Genomic DNA, 16,496 nt, shown 5'->3' on the forward strand with positions numbered 1-16,496 from the left:
CGTCCGTCCTTGCGCTCGTCAATCAGATTTTTCGTCCGTCAGTCCGAAACACAAGAATACAACACGATGAAAGCTTGCATTTGATAGAAGGATTATGTGCTATCATATTTTCTGAACATACTATACCGACAGCTTGATTTGAAATTTTAACGAAAGTTATTGGACTTTGACCATTTTTCGGACTATTATCACAAATAATACATTATGAACGCATACTCTATGAAACAGTTCGAGTTTGACAAAAAGAACATATATTTGGTAGGATGGTTTGTCATCTAATGTACATCATTTTGAAAATCAAAAAAACATATTTTGGATGTTAATAGAAAGAATAGCAATTTCGCTGTACTATCTAAATAGGGTAGATTTCCTAACTATATAAGTCTTGTGAAAAACTTATTAAATTATTATTATTACAATAAAAACACCACATAGAAAACTAAAGACTAAGCCTCACATACCCCACCAAAAATAGGGGTGATCTCAGGTGCTCAAGAAGGGTAACCAGATCTTGCTCCATATGTTGCACCCCATGTGTTGCTCATGTTAGTACAAATCCGCTTATAAGTCTAATTTGTCTTTGTAAATTATTACTTTTACTGTTGAGTCTATTTTTTGAAATATTCATTTGACTTGGCTCGGTACTTATACATCCCGTCATAGTGCTATTGTGCTATGGTAAATTTTTGTATTCTTGTCTTTCGTTTTTGCTAATGTGCTTTGTCTATATGCTTTTTTGTTTTTCTTTGTTGACATATTTGTTTGTTTTTGTAGTGATTAAGAGTATAACACATTGTTGACTGCTGTATCCCTATTTTTGACATTATTTGTTTGTTTTGTTCACACATCGTTGTCAATATAATGAAATTTATACGACTGTCATAAAACCAGGTTTATTCCACCATTTTCTTCATAAGAAAATGCCTGTACCAAGTCAGGAATATGAAAGTTGTTATCCATTCGTTTGATGTGTTTAAGCTTTTGACTTTCCGTTTAGAATTTTCCTCGGAGTTCGGTATTTTTGTTATTTCATTTTTTTCGGTAGGTCACATTCGTGAAAAGGGACGGGATTTTAGTGACGACATTAAGAACATATCTGCTATCATCTATGAAACAGATATTCCATAACGGTAAAAAAAAACTCGTGATGGCGTCCGCAAAATTTACGAAGGGATGATTTCAGCTTCACCATTTGAAACTCCTGGTTTAATAGCTTCCTTGTGAGCAGCAACTATCTATCAAGGAAAACATCCATGATAGGAAATACAAGCCCGGGAATATCGTTACAATTGGGAGATATATACTTCGTATGCAGGTGCTGTTGGAATGTTGCTACATAGAAATGAAAAGTTCACAATTGGGAAGCTGAAATCATCTCTTTAATCGTAAAGTTTTGTTTTCAACCGACCCTCATTGTCTATTTATAGATGTTAAACAATATGTTTTGTTTGCTTTTAATTCAAAGCCACCTGCATTACATGTTATGAGGTCAATGATATTTATTATGCTTTATTGAAGGTTTCCCCTTCAAAAAGCAAGTGTATGAAGATTATCAAATCAAGTGTGCGTTCATACTTTATGATTTTTGAATACCGGTAACAAATATGACAATATTCAGTAGTAGTCTACACGTATTAAGTGTCGCATTCATTTATGGTTTGGTTCAATTGCATATTGTGCTTCATTCAAGTTATGCAGTGGGTATTTCGAAACCTCTGACTTAAATCGTGAAATGTGTTCCTCAGCAATACTTGAAATATCGATGTTAAAGTCTTTCATCTTGTTTTCAATCTGCCTTTCAACTATATCGTCAGCTACTTTACCATGCCATTCTTTTTGTCCTAAAAATGAATTTCAGAATATAGAAAATATGACCAAAATTATAAGAACTATGTTCCTACAGAACCTGGTGACTAAATGACTAAGTCAGATTACCAATACATTGTGTACAAATCAACACTTGATATGTTCGAGACTACAGTTGTAAAATGTACAACAAAACAAAAACAAATAACCGAAAACTCACAGATGAAAAATAAGATTAAATCATAAAAATTAAGACCTTTTGTTAAAAAACTCAAATTCAACAAAAAAACAACAACATTTCTTTATAGAGGCGATTCGTTAGTACAACTGATGTTTTCTTTTTTTTCTCCAAATATTAAGAACAATTTGACAATAGTCCATGCTTACTATTATTAAAGAAATGCATGCAACACATTTTAATAGCTCATTTTTAAAAGTTGACTTTTTGTGGACGTTTCCGTTGATTTTACTTTTCCAGTGAATACTTCAACTGTTGCTATATACTGTGAACGTTTTGTGTATATCTAAATATAGCTTTGTTGAAAGATATGCATAATGTCAAATCAAAAAAACGCACATTGTTTAGTCTCTAACAAAATTTGTAAAATTTCCGCTACATATTTTAATAAATGGATGCAATGTGGGTACTCTGTGCTATTTGGGTACTGTGATGTCACAACGGAAACTTTTAAAATTTTGGTAAAAACATAACAGTAAAATTCATAAAATCAATAACCCTGTATATTTTTTTTTTTTTTCTTTTTTTTTTATTACTGTTTGCAAGAAGTATATAATTTATGACATTTAACCCGTATGTTCTAAGTTGTTCATGGCGAACATGTTAAGTATGTATGCACATTTTTTTGTTGGTACGTGTAACAAACCTTTATCTGATACCCTTTGAATTGAATTAAAAAAATATTCGAATTAAGTGATAGCCTCGGAGATCTTTAAAAAATTTCTTATGACGACGGATATCAAGAAAAAACAAACGCTTATATGACCTATCGTTAGATGAGCTATACATCGTTCATCCTTTTTTTCAACCAGAAGATCAAAGTGAAATATCTCTCAATATCTTTAAGGAGTTGCTTGGGTATATTGATTTTTGGTCTGACTGGTCTGATCATGGTAAATTAATCATCAATATGCTATAAACGTAACGAATCGAAATTGTGAATTTTTTTCCAAGTCTCTGCTTTCGGAACATCAAGCTGTTTGATTTCTTTGGCTATTATTCACTTTTGACTAGATGAAAAGTTAGATAAATAGTTTATAGAAAGTTGTTCATACAAACCTAAATTCGTTATTTTCGTTTGATATTCTTTGAGAATGTTCACTGCCTCGTCGTGAATATTCGATAGTGTTGCTATCAAGAAATCGTAGTCACCAAGTACTATTTTCTTTTTCTTTACAAGAGTCAAATTCTTCTTGAAATTCTTTTTCAGCTCCAACCAAATCCGATTGCAGGTGATGTCGAAGAATAATTTTAAGTTCTTCTAATTCTTCGGAATCACCATTATTAGTTCTTTTATAAAAACGTCGATGTTTTACAATCATTTGTGATTCCATATCCTTTGGGCTTAATGTATCCACTATTGAAAAAAGAAAAATATCCGTTTATTATTAGATGAAGAATATAAATAGAAGAAGTTCAACTGAAATAAGATTTGTCTTTGATTCATTATACGTAAAATAGACTGGTGATTAGAACATTGTAGAATGCATCCTTGCTTTTTTGTTTTTTTTTCCATTTTTAAGTTGGTCTTCTTGAGACGACACAGAAGTATAGTTTGTATCTCACACTAATATTGAGTTTTCTGATATCTTAATGGTCGAGTACAAAGTTTTCAGACTTTACTTCTACTTTCATGTTCCGTGTATATTTGAATCCATCCGTTGTGAGAAATCGAGAACGAAATCTAAAAGTGTTTTCGATTTTCGCTTACAAAACCACAACACTAAAACTGAAAAGCTGTAACCTGTTTCTAATGTACAGAAAGTTGTATGCTTTCTGGACGTTAAAAAATTCTTGTAACAACCCATGAGGCGACCTGTGGCCAGTCAAAATTTACAGTCTCTTTTCCGTCCTACATTCTGGTCACTAACGTTAGTTACATATTTGTTAAATTGGATGCATTGTTAATTTATTCTATTCGCTATTATGAATGAAATATTTGCCATTGGATGCTAAGCAAAAAAATATATAATTATAAATGAAAACTTAAATGATTTAATTTTAAGTTGACGAATAACTTATATGCTGTTTCTTTTATCATAGAAAATCGAGATAAGAATATTTTACTTTCAAGTCATGATTGATGATTTTTATGGGACTTACGTCATGTGAAATTAGTTTTCGGGTATGTTTCATGATTTTCCTTTTCTTCAAATTTATATTTTCAATATGTTTTTTAAATATACATCTGAAATCAACGAAATGATAATGATAAGTACGAGGAAGATAATGTTGAAATATATGATAATGATATCCCCTCTTTTTTGAGAAAAGGATGAAAGTTTCAAACTTATTCGTATACTGTATTACATCAGAATATATGTTAATGTTTAGTTAATCCGGTTTATTTTCTATTTTATTTGTATTTTTTTTCAAATTCTATAAAAACGGTTGTCTTAGGTTTAGCGAGAAAAATAATCGTGAAAAATAAGTACCGGCGGTCAATAATTACGACCTGAATTCGAAAGATCTTTCATCGGAATGTGAATACAACGATAATGTCTATGCATAACCCTATAAATAAATTTGGTGTATTTACTGTCTACTGATTGGTTAAAAATATTACCTTTATTTTCAATGTTGTCAATTTTTATGGCGACACGCCTACTCTGACGTTGTGTATTCATACGCCAACATGTGTGTACGTTGTTATTGTTAATATAAATAATATAAAAAGCTCTTTGAGCCTTATTTTTGACAGAAATTTATTTATAATGAATGACAATAATTTATTTTGAGTTTATTGAACCATAAACATAATTTTTGACTCTTCACATTTTACATAATCCGCTTCGCGGATTATTCAATGTGAAGAGTCAAAAATTAATTTTGTGGTTCAATAAATTCAAAATAAATAATAGTCATTCATTAATTGTGAATTTTAAACAAAGAAAAAACACACCTTAGAGTCAATTATGGTCATATTTCAATCTGAATAAAATCAGATCTTTCAATTTGCTCCTTTAGATTTTTGTTCGCTCGTGAAAGGATCGTTTATTCTAAAGCCATCCCATAAGTGGTCATGTTCGGATGACCTTTTATGCAGTTTTTAAATCGACCTCGCTGGCACTTGCTTACAATTTATCCTCGAAAACATAGTTTAACGCAATTGTATCAAACGTATTGTTATGATGATTGTTATGCGATTGTGTACGATTGGTCCATCACTATGATGATTTTTTTTAACAAATACAGTAATGATATCAAAGTGATCCTACTCTATTTTGTAAGGTTATTTTGCTACTCCCCTTAAAAATAAAGATAAAAGCATTAGTTATGGCCAATTCATTTTAAGCCTTAGTACACTCCAATAAGTCTAATCAAAAGGAATAATAGATTTGTTAATAATAAGTGCCATTGACGCTATATTGTTGGGTCTGAAAACTCTTTCAAAATTATAAATATCTCTTTAAACATAAATCAAAGCCGGACTTTTGTGTTACTGTAAAACTACCTACGGTGTGATTCAGAATTTAATACTAGTACTAAAAAAATCTTAAGATCCGTAAGAGTGCACTCACTCAAAGTCTGTGTCCTCTTGCAATAGTGCAGAATATTGAAATTATCAACCATTTACAATAGTATTCATCTTACGAAACTTAAAGATAGACTAAAAGAAGTAGTTCAAAATGTTTCATAAAAAATAATGGCCGGCGTAATCTTTGCAACTGCTGTCATCAATATGCTTTTTTTAATTGCAAACACATTTGTTACGCTTGGAGGGCGTGTTTTTCATAAGCATCGTCTTATTTCTTTATTAATATTAGACAGAATTCATACAGGAGCTCAAATGAAGATAAATACAAGCAGGCATAACCTCTGAATGCAGGTTCCGATATTAAGATGACACCCTCTCACTAAATTATTAAAAGTTTGACTACAATGTTAAACGCAGTATGTCACTTTAAAATTGAAAAAAAGGATAATATAGTTACAGATAAGTCTTACTTAAATCTTCCTATACATCTAGAAATTGCAATTAAGTGCACGGAAAAAAAGCGACATAAGAAATTGTTTCCAATTTCCAATATTGAAATTCTTATTTCTCTGTAGCAAATACCCGCAGCGCCTGCATATTGAGTATTTCTCTACCAGGTGATACGATATTCTAGAACTTGTGTTATTTATTGTGATGTCTTTGATAAAGGATTGTTACTTACAAGGAATAAATTGAACCAATGTTTCAAGCGGTAATGGTCATCCATTCAAAGGATTGACGAACGCCATCATGAGTTGGTTGACCGAGATAGAACATACCTGTCGCAAATTTCAATTGAGGTAGCCGCAACCCCATCCTCTTTCCTTAATTGTGGCTGCGTTACCGAATGAGACTTATCGCCGAATTTGTAATTAACATGAACAACACAACGGAGCCACATGTGGAGAAGGATCTGCTTATCCTTCCGGATGACCTGCGATCATCTGGGTTTTTAGTGTTGCTCGTGTTGCTCAGTAATGCCCTAAGATAATTGAGAAGTGTAATGCTGACAGATTTTAACAAGTTCGTTTAAAGTATATAAAAATAATTTCTAACTAAAACCAAAATTCTGCAAGACGTAAAGTTTTTGATAATTTTAATCATGGATATACATTTATTCGTTTTTGTTAGAGCCATTTTATTAACTGCATAATACAGCCTAATAACATTTTGATTTTATTAGTATAAAACTTAGTTTAAACAATATTTATTCAGATAAATCAACATTAAACCATATTATATAAATGAAATTAATATTAAGGATTCAGAAACAAGCAATTTGCTTTTACAACTCTGTCTCCGTTTACAAAAATAAAAAAACTTATTTAACAATACATAAATATAATTACTGGCATGCTCTGTAATAAATATATGAATATGAAAAAGGAGGAAAATACTTAAGAGAAGAAGAAGAAAAAATAAAAAAATAAACATGAATTTTTGTAATGTATACAGTGTGAAATGCTTGGGTTCCTATTGAATAATGAAGCATTAACATCAAGGGTTAAAACGTTTACTTTTAATAATATATTTCTGCACCAAACTAAATAAAATACTATTTTGCTCATCTGAGAGTACCGTTGATCCAAAAAGCAAAGTTTTTGTGTCAACTTGGACAGGAAGAACTGAAACAGAATCTAATAGTTCATGTCTTAAATCAGTGTATATGGGACAAGATAACAGGAAGTGAGAATTTGTTTCTATATCACCACAACGACAATGTGGAGAGTCTACTAGATTACGAAGGAATAGATGAGAATTCAATGAACTTGAATCCATTCTTAAGCGAGCATGAAGAATTTGACCAAAACGATATCCTATATAATAATACGTTGGGGCCTTACTATTTTGGGTACGAATTTGTTTTTTGAATAATGATAGAGATTCACATTTTCTTATGTTTAAGTTAAAAGTGTTCCATAGTTTTGTTGTTGCTGGGTGAAATATTCAGAATATAAACGGGTCCGTGTGTTGACTTGTGTAATATTATTTCTTTGTCTTGTGTTGTGATCATGTCTACTTCCTACTGAATCGGGCAATAAGTCTCTTAAGGTTGCAGTCTTGTAATTGACTGCTCCGTAGGCTTACATGCTAAACAGCTGATCTTTGAAAATAAAAAAATAAAAAATGCTACATAGTAAACAATTTTATGTGTTGTCCATAAAATATGGCAACTCCTGTACCGTTAAAACACAGTCAATTTGAAGCAGCTATTGATGCAGTTTTCAATCATCTGCTGACTTAACATGCTCAGTGAAGTGTAAGTGTGTACGATTACAAGCCTCACTTTCAATTGTGCTACAGGAGAGGACACATCGCCTACCTCCAAGGTAAATATAATTTTATTTCTTTTGATCGGAACATGATGTGTTCCCCTTATTTAGGACTTGATTAGTTCTCGTTTATGATGTGATTTTTCTTAAGGCTTTGATGAAGTCTTGGTTATATTTAGCCTGATTGGCACTTGAGATTGGCATTTCTTTGTTTGGCTGTCACTCGAGGTCATTTTTATCTAAAATGTTGGCTTTTATTTTTGAATACCGTTATATTCTTTACTAGTTACTAGTTACTATATTATCTCTATAATATAGTTGGGATTAATGTGTTCCTTAGAGGACGCTTTTCTAATTTTCTTGTGGCTATCCCTTTTGTTTCAGATGCCACCTGCCACGGTCCTAAAATGGAGGCATGATTTGAAGTCGGTTAATAATATGGGTCTGAAGCTCCTTAAGAAGTTTAAGGATATTAGAACTCACCCCAGTTAGAGCTAGGGAGAGTAAAGTCTCTAGTTCGTACAGAGGACTTATCAGACGATTATTGCAAACGTCATTTCAAGAGTATTACTGGGGAGGATGCAGCGCAGATACTAGAGCTTGCGGCTGCACCTGTTAACGGGGATAACTTGAAGAAACTCCTACATGTAACGGTCATCTTAGCTAATACGATAGGGCAACCGGCGGGGGAGGACCTGCGTCATGTAGAAAACGAGGTAAATATATATATTCTATCTAGAGTTTAGTAGAAACCTTCTTCGATAGTACGACCTTGTAGAGCGTCTCCGGTTAGTGACCACTTTTATCAGCTAAAAATTTGCTTACACGTGAAGCCGCACCCCCTTTAGATTTATCTGTTGTTTTCGCTCTACAGTTATGTACGTGTGCATAAAATAAAACAGATGTAATCGTGGTAATTTCGATGTTTTTTCAAGGTTACATGCCCGGTTTTGTTTTTCATGTTTTAACATTTATGTCTTTCCCCCCTAAGGTTTATTATGATTAAGCACGCTCAATATATTTTTTAAATGAAAATGATAGTAATTAATGTTTTAATGGGACATTAAATACAGATTATAATTGATTGTAGGATTCGGGAGATGAAGACCCTCCTCCTAAGAAGAAAAAGAAGAAACATGATCTTCTGCAAAGAGTAGCAGATCTAGAAAAGTCAAAAGAAGATAACGTTAAAGAGTTGAAAGATAAGGTGAGAAATTTAGCTTTACAGGCAAACCCTAGCGAGCCTCTAATTCTCCTTAGTCTTGACGAGTTGGCAAAAAAGGCCAGAAGGCAAAACGACGATGATGCAGAAACATTCGATGAATTAGCGCGACAAGCGCAGAGACATCAGGGGTCGATAAATGTTGCCACTCTAACGTTGAATGTTCTAGGGGGAAAGCTTCTCATTTAGTGGGAAAAGCAATGGCAAAATGTTTCAAGGAAAAGGAAGTGGAACAAAAGATCACAGGGAATAAAGCTAATCATATGGAAAAAATGAAAACCACTTCTCCCTTGGATAATGCTTACCCCCTGCTACCTGTATGCCTAACTATTTCATGCCTCAGATGCCCACTGGATGGCAGCAGGGAATGTTTCCCTTTAGTACTAGTATTTACCATAATCAAGGCCCTAAAAGATTTAGCAAAAAGAAATGGCCAGTGGAGGCCAAGAGGAAATTGTTTCTTCTGCAATTCGAATGATCACGTTGTGAAGGATTGTGAGAAGATGAAAAACGCTAAGGGAAAATAATTGTATCGAGTTTTGTATCTAGTTTGTAACATTTTTTATATCTAGTTTTTCATTAATTAGTGCTTTAAATCATAATTTGTAGTTTTTTAAGATTAGTATATTTTTGCATAAATTTAATATGCATTTTATATAATTTTATTTTCAACACAGCAACTCTGTCCGGGGACACTGATTCCCTAGTGATCTTTAGACCACGTGGACTGCAGGTGCTAAGCTTGTCCCTTTTCTTTTTACCTAAGTTGGTTGCTTCCATTATATTTGTATACCTTGCATTTTGGTATAGAAATTTATTCTGTATTCCAGGATGTGAATACACAGAATTCTGATTTTCCGCACCTTTCTACTCCGGAATGGGAGAAAAAGGTTCAGTTTGATCCTCGTAGTGCCTTGCAACATATAAGGAAGCACCCAACATGGGTAACGTTGGATGGGGATGCCGATTATTTATACCTTTTATTGAGAAAGAGATTACGGAAAGGTTAAAATCAGGTTCGATACGACTTTGGGGAAAGCTCGGAGAATGTGTGTTGCCTCGTATAATCATGCCCTTAACAATAGAGCCAAGTAAACCTCGACTCTGTCACGATGAACGCTTTCTTAACCTATGGATCAAAGATAATCCGTTTCAATTAGAAAATCTAAAACATGTACCCCGAATGGTTTCGAAAAGAGTCGAGATGATAGCGTTTGATGACAAATCAGGCTACGATCATGTAAAGATTACTAGGGAATCCGAAACTTTTTGCGGTTTTCAGTTTGGTGGTTGGGTTTTTTTCTTATACAGTACTCCCTTTCGGCTGGAAAGCTTTCGCTTTTATTTATCAATCAATTGGTATACAAGTTACGTCATTTCTCAGGAAGCTTGATATCTTGACTTTACAATACATTGATGATCGGCTATTAATTGCATCTGATAAGCCTCACCTTCCCCATGGAAATATAAACACAATCAGGTATGCTTTAGTGGAATTACTTACTAGACTAGGTTACACACTATCCATTAAAAAAGTAGATTTAACCCTTCCCAGACTATAAAATGTTTAGGTTTCTTTATTGACTCAGAACAAAAATGTTTTCTTTGCCTTCAGATAAGAAACTATCGTTTATTGCATTGAGAGAGCTTATCTTGAAATCTGAGAAGGTCAGCGTGAAGACTTTGCAACGGTTTGCAGGTAAATGTATGTCAATGAACTTAGCTATACCGGCAGCAAAAAATTATTTTGCAGAGAGGTCAACGCAGCTATTTCAAGCGGCATTAAAAATTCACGTGATGTAAACATTAGTGGTGACCTGAAAAGGGAGATCGAACACTGGAATTATTTAGATAATTGGAAGGGCGTAACGCCTTGGAGAATAATAATGCTTCTCAGTTATTTTTTGAATCCCATTCTCAATATGACGATTTGAGTCCCGCGTTTAATTAATTACATGGTCTATCTCATTGTGACATAAGGGAGTTAGTTAATCGCCTATTATTGAGAAATTTTGTTTGTATATGATATACATATATTTTTATAGTTTACATGTGTATGATTTTAGTTTCATTTACTTAACAGATATAGAATTTTGTAATAAAGATGTATTATTTTCTAGTGATATGTTTTATCTCTATAATTATGAATAATGGATAACTCTTTGACGTAACACACGTTGTACCGTACTAATTTTATTCTTATTTTTTAGTTAGTAAGTTTTGGGAATACGTTATTCAGTATAAGGCCACTAATGTTCATTTAAGTACCTTTAATTGTTTTATTGAATAGCACTTGTTATCCATTTATGCTTATTTAATCCCAATACTTGATCAGGATTGTTGAGTGCATTTCATTACCTTCACTTGGGGTATGCTGACATCCTCAGTGAAGTGTAACTGTGCACGATTACAAGCCTCACTCTCAATTTTGCTACAGGATATAGACCATTGGACCTTATCCAAGGAAGTTATTTGGATATTAGTGTAGCATAGTACCTTTATATCTAAGACATTTTTCCCGCCCCACCCACCCGAAGTTCTCTTTTAGAATAATGGAATGCTCTTCATAATCCATTTATGTTTATTTCATCCCAATACTCGATCAGGATTGTTGAGTGCATTTCATTACCTTCACTTGGGGTATGTTGAGTACCTATCAAAATTCAATCTAAAGGAAACAAAGTAGCCATACTTAAAATAGCACTACAAAAAATCAATGTTATTCTGAAGATGAAAAGTTTGGAAACGACACAGCTTTGAATAACTTTGGGAGGATTGCAAAAGGTGTTTATATTTTTTGGGCAATATCTTAATCGAACTGTTTGCATGGGGCTATGTCAATAAATATATCCTAGGATATCTCTTAATATATGTCTTATGACATTATTTTGGATGGTCTTAGGACTTGTATGAGACATGTATTAGGATATAAAACACAACATTGTTACTGTTTTCTTTTCCCTTCTTGTTTTTTTATTTCTTGTCATCAAGTCTCAATATAAGTCGCATTTATACTGGCAAATGATGGATATCCTATGATTATTTACACTGCTTCAAGTTCGAGCTTTTTCAGTCTATCAAAAGTCTTTATCCAACAATTATACTAAACTTCAGATACATATTCTAGTACTGGCCTAATAAACGAAATGTAAATATGCTCTAGACAATTCCTCTTTTATATTTAAGCGCCCTAAGAATATTTAGTTTTGAAACTGTCACTATTTACTTGTCGATATGTTTGGTCCATCCACAATCGCTACTTAACTCCCAAATGTTTATGCGTGTTTACAATTTTTACATTTAAGTGTAACCTCCAGTTTAAAACTTTTAGACTTTTAGACATCACATTTTTAATCAATATTATACCTTAAATATGACCGAATGACAAACTCAGGGAATATATATTGCACAGAACTATGATAAGCCTAATGTATATTTGATAACTAGATCTTTTCATGAAGACATTAAGCTTACTATTTATTTAAGATTGATAATTTAATAGAGAAAAAAAAATGATGCGGAAATAAGCATTTATACGCTCCCTATGCTATCATCCTGCAACTCATTCATCGATGTCGTATAATCTAAACTACCGAAAACCCTTAAAGAAAAAGAATGGAAAACTGCATTAAAGCCACTACTCTGGTTATTGAGTGTAGTACCTCGGAATATGAAACTTTTGAAACATTACTTCAGCAGACAGCAATTCATACAATCCGAAAAACAAACGAAGGGATCGACTGTCAAACGCAATAAATACTTGTTAGAAAGAGTACAATAAAATAAGCGGTGACTAAAGTACTATTATATTATTTATGTATGTGTCTTTCTGTACTGAGTGTTCTTGCGTTTGTTTGTACTGTATTCCTGTCACGTAGTGTTGTCATTTAAGCGATATTATTTAACATTGCCATATAAGCGGGAGGTTTGTCTAGCCATAAAACCAGGTTCAACCCACCATTTTTTTCTCAAAATGTCGTGTACCAAGTCAGGAATATTGGAGTTGTTATCAAATAGTCCGTTTCTATGTATGTTGGCGTTTGTTTTTGTTGCTCTCCAGTATTTCTGTTGTTCCGTTGTTTTCCTCTTATAGTTGATGTGTTTCCCTCGGTTAAAGTTTGTAAATCGGATTTGTTTTCTCTCTATGGATTTATGACGTTTGAACAGCGATATACTACTGTTGCCTTTATGTATGGGAAGAATATAAATTTGTCATCGTTTATACCATCCAGTAATTAGAGTAGTAAATTATACAAGTACATCACAGCCCAGTGAACTGCATACCACAGTGTCATTTAGGAGGAAAATAAAGTAAGACCAACACAGTCATAATTCAATTATTAATTCGTTTAATAATTCCCACAGAGCCGAAAATTTGCGTGAGTCACTTAAAATGACGCCATCTGTTATAACAAACACTTGACCTTCGGTACTGATATGATTTTTAACTAACATTTCTAAAATTGTTCATTAATAAATGTTGAAATTGTAAGAAACTAAGGTTTCAACTTCCTGCGGCAAATAAGACCTAAGATAGATTTGGCTATTTGTTTAGTTCCTTTTTGGTTTATGTAGCTCTTCAACTGTTTAGATTCATATACATCCTTGACTTTCAAATATTCGGTTTTGAGCGTTCCTGATGAAGGTAAGTCCCGAAAAGCGATTCGGACGCATGAAATTTATAAAGTGTTGTTTCAGTTTTTACAGCACTGGGTCGATACCTCTGCTGGTGGACTATCAGTCATCAGCTCAGCAGTCACTACTTCGATACTGACATGATTTATAACAAATCTTTCTAAAAGTATCCGTTAATAAATTTTAAAATTGATAGAAACTAAGGTTTGAACTCCCTCAGGCAAAGTTGACCTTAAATTGATTTGGCTATTTGTTAAGATCCTCTTTTGGTTATATAGCTCTTCAACTGTTTAGATTCTTAGACATACTTGGTTTTCAAATATTCGGTTTTGAGAGTTCCTGATGAACGTAAAGCAAGAAAAAACACTTTGGACGCATGACACTCATAACATGTGTTGTTTTCATTTTTCACCTATGCCTTATACATTGTATGACAAGCTAATATATAATGATGGTATAGACAGGACAACATTAGAAAAAGCAAGTATTCATGTATGTATGCGGCCCCTACTGTTATCTGAGGCAGGTGAAAATATGATAGAACGTGGCCAATTAAGGCGACTATATTTACTGCTGTTGAAGTCTAATCAATCGATTATAAAATGACATATCAGGGTAACAGACAGAAACTGAAGGAATCACATAAACTCCAAAAATGCGTAGACTGGGTAAGCGTCTCCTTGTATGCATGCATCACTGCAATGCAAATTCATTGAGTAAATATGTCAGATTCGGGAGTAGGATATCCATTACAGATCAGACGTCTATACTGGTATCTAAAGATACAAATAAACATCCTTTCAATCTCACTTAATCGTAAAATTTTGCCTGCGGATTATTGGGTACAACACAGGAAAACAAAAAGAAAACAATTACAAATTGCAATAAATTCATTTTAAATCATGTACTCTGAAGATTCATGTTTAATATTCAAGTTCTAATTGTTAATTTTTTTATCTCGTTCTATATAATTGTGTAACCGGAGAGCATGAATTTCATTACAAAATTGCTTGTCCCCACCGGGACTCGAACCCTGGACCTCTGTGTTACAAGGCATCACGTATACCGACTGAGCTAAAGAAGTACTTCCCTAGCTCAACCGCTTACGGCTGGCTAAGTATCTACCACATGTTCTAAGGGAAGCAATCCCGTCACACTTCCCCCCAACTCAAGAGTCATCATACTGTAGAGTACAGAGCCTGGGTACATGTATTTTATAGTGACATGTGTGATATACATGTAAGTCTAGTACATAGACATGGATAAGATATTTTTGATGTATGTTTTAATTGGTATCCATGAAGCATATTGTTTAATATTCTGTAATTTTTATTAAAGTCCTATTGTGCAGGAAATAGTAACTGTACGAAATAACTTGTACTATACTAGTCTGAAAATATTCATAATTGAGGCAAATAAGTTTTAATTGATATTTAATTAAGTAAAGTTAGAACAGTTACAATGATTTTATTATTTTTTAGAAATATTGTATTACTGTCATTGGAATATTTAATAAATAATCTGAAATTCATTTTTATAATTTACCAGTTCATAATAAAAATCCACTGAATAATCCACATCTAAATGTCGTCTGCAATTTAGACCATGCGGTCATTACGCTTGGTTGAATCCAATATTCACTTTCAGTTGATTATAAATCGATAACGATAACTTCTCTGTATTGTAAAGTTTATACCTTCCATTATTACATCTATCTGTCATTATATGTTGATTTTTGAAACGAAATGTCTTGTATTTTTGTGAAGATCCAACTTTAGCAACTATAGTAACTTCACGCACCTTGCTTGAATTTTATGAATGAAATGTACGGACATGCGCAGTAGAATCCATGTGTCACTTAGGACGATTTTTCAATAAAAACACTATTTTTACGTTTTGGCAACTGTTTTCACATCATCATTGTAATTCCTTATAGCCTTTGTGTTCAACGTCTTCAATATTTTGCAGATGTTAATGATCACTATCCTTGATATTTATCATTTTAGTCCGCCGGTGACACACATAGCTTTTTGCAATATTGTTTACGTATCGTGACTTCCGGTGGAGTTGTATTGGTGTAATTTTAGGTACCATAGAAATTTGTTTAATACCATGCAAAATGTGTTTATTATATAACTGTTACTAAAATTGTATATAATTATGATTTTTGTAATTTATTTGAGAATTCAAATATTTAGTTGGATAGCAATCGCGCGATCCAACAATTTTCCAACTTTGCCAACAATTCAACAATCCAACATTGACGTAATTCCGACTTTCGTTTGACAGTTCTGCTTAAATCTTTGGTCTTTACAGTTAGTATTTTATTTTGCTCGTCATTAATTTTTGTCAAAATGGTTAAATTTTCTCACAAACTTCATTTTTTGGGTTAAATTGTAAAGGAAAATAGTAAATTTAGCGTTTTCTAAGTTAGATAGGAATATTTCATTTTTAGCGGACTCTTAGGAACCGAACTCCTACATTTTTGATCTTTTGCTTAAAGAATTTTATTCTTTTGGTAAATTTAGGAAAGTTCTTAAAACTGTTTTAAAATATCTTTTGGGTTAATTATCGTATTATTGCTGGCAAAGCTTTATTTCAAGTTATCTTTTAAAGTTAGGATTAATGTTATTTTACATTTGAATTTAAAATTGTAGTTCACGTTTACTGTTAACGTTTGTCTTTTTCTAATAAATAGAATTAAATAGGAAGACATTTGGCAATTAAGGGATAATTTCCTAAAGTTCTGGAAATTATGATAAACAAAACAGTTTATTTAAGGTATAAACTGTATTTCATTGTTAGTTTTTTTTTTTTAGGAAAGGTTCTGAATATAACTAATAA

General features: G+C 32.7%; 1 protein-coding gene across 4 annotated transcripts in view; it reads left to right on the plus strand.

The window, feature by feature from the left end:
- Positions 1–7,810: 7,810 nt before the first annotated feature.
- Positions 7,811–16,496, plus strand: part of LOC127734162 (protein jagged-1b-like) — a 124,033-nt gene continuing 115,347 nt past the window's right edge. Inside the window, exons 1-2 of one of the 4 annotated variants that reach the window (XM_052243884.1) lie at positions 7,821–7,852; positions 8,886–9,002. The gene's annotated coding sequence lies outside the window, so the exon portion shown is untranslated. Of the gene's footprint in view, positions 7,853–8,333; positions 8,512–8,885; positions 9,003–16,496 lie in introns of those variants that run through there. The other 3 variants (XM_052243883.1, XM_052243885.1, XM_052243888.1) reach the window with 3 other exon arrangements.

This window comes from Mytilus californianus, unplaced genomic scaffold (assembly GCF_021869535.1).
Source record: "Mytilus californianus isolate M0D057914Y unplaced genomic scaffold, xbMytCali1.0.p SCAF_3, whole genome shotgun sequence".
Taxonomy (NCBI): domain Eukaryota; kingdom Metazoa; phylum Mollusca; class Bivalvia; order Mytilida; family Mytilidae; genus Mytilus; species Mytilus californianus.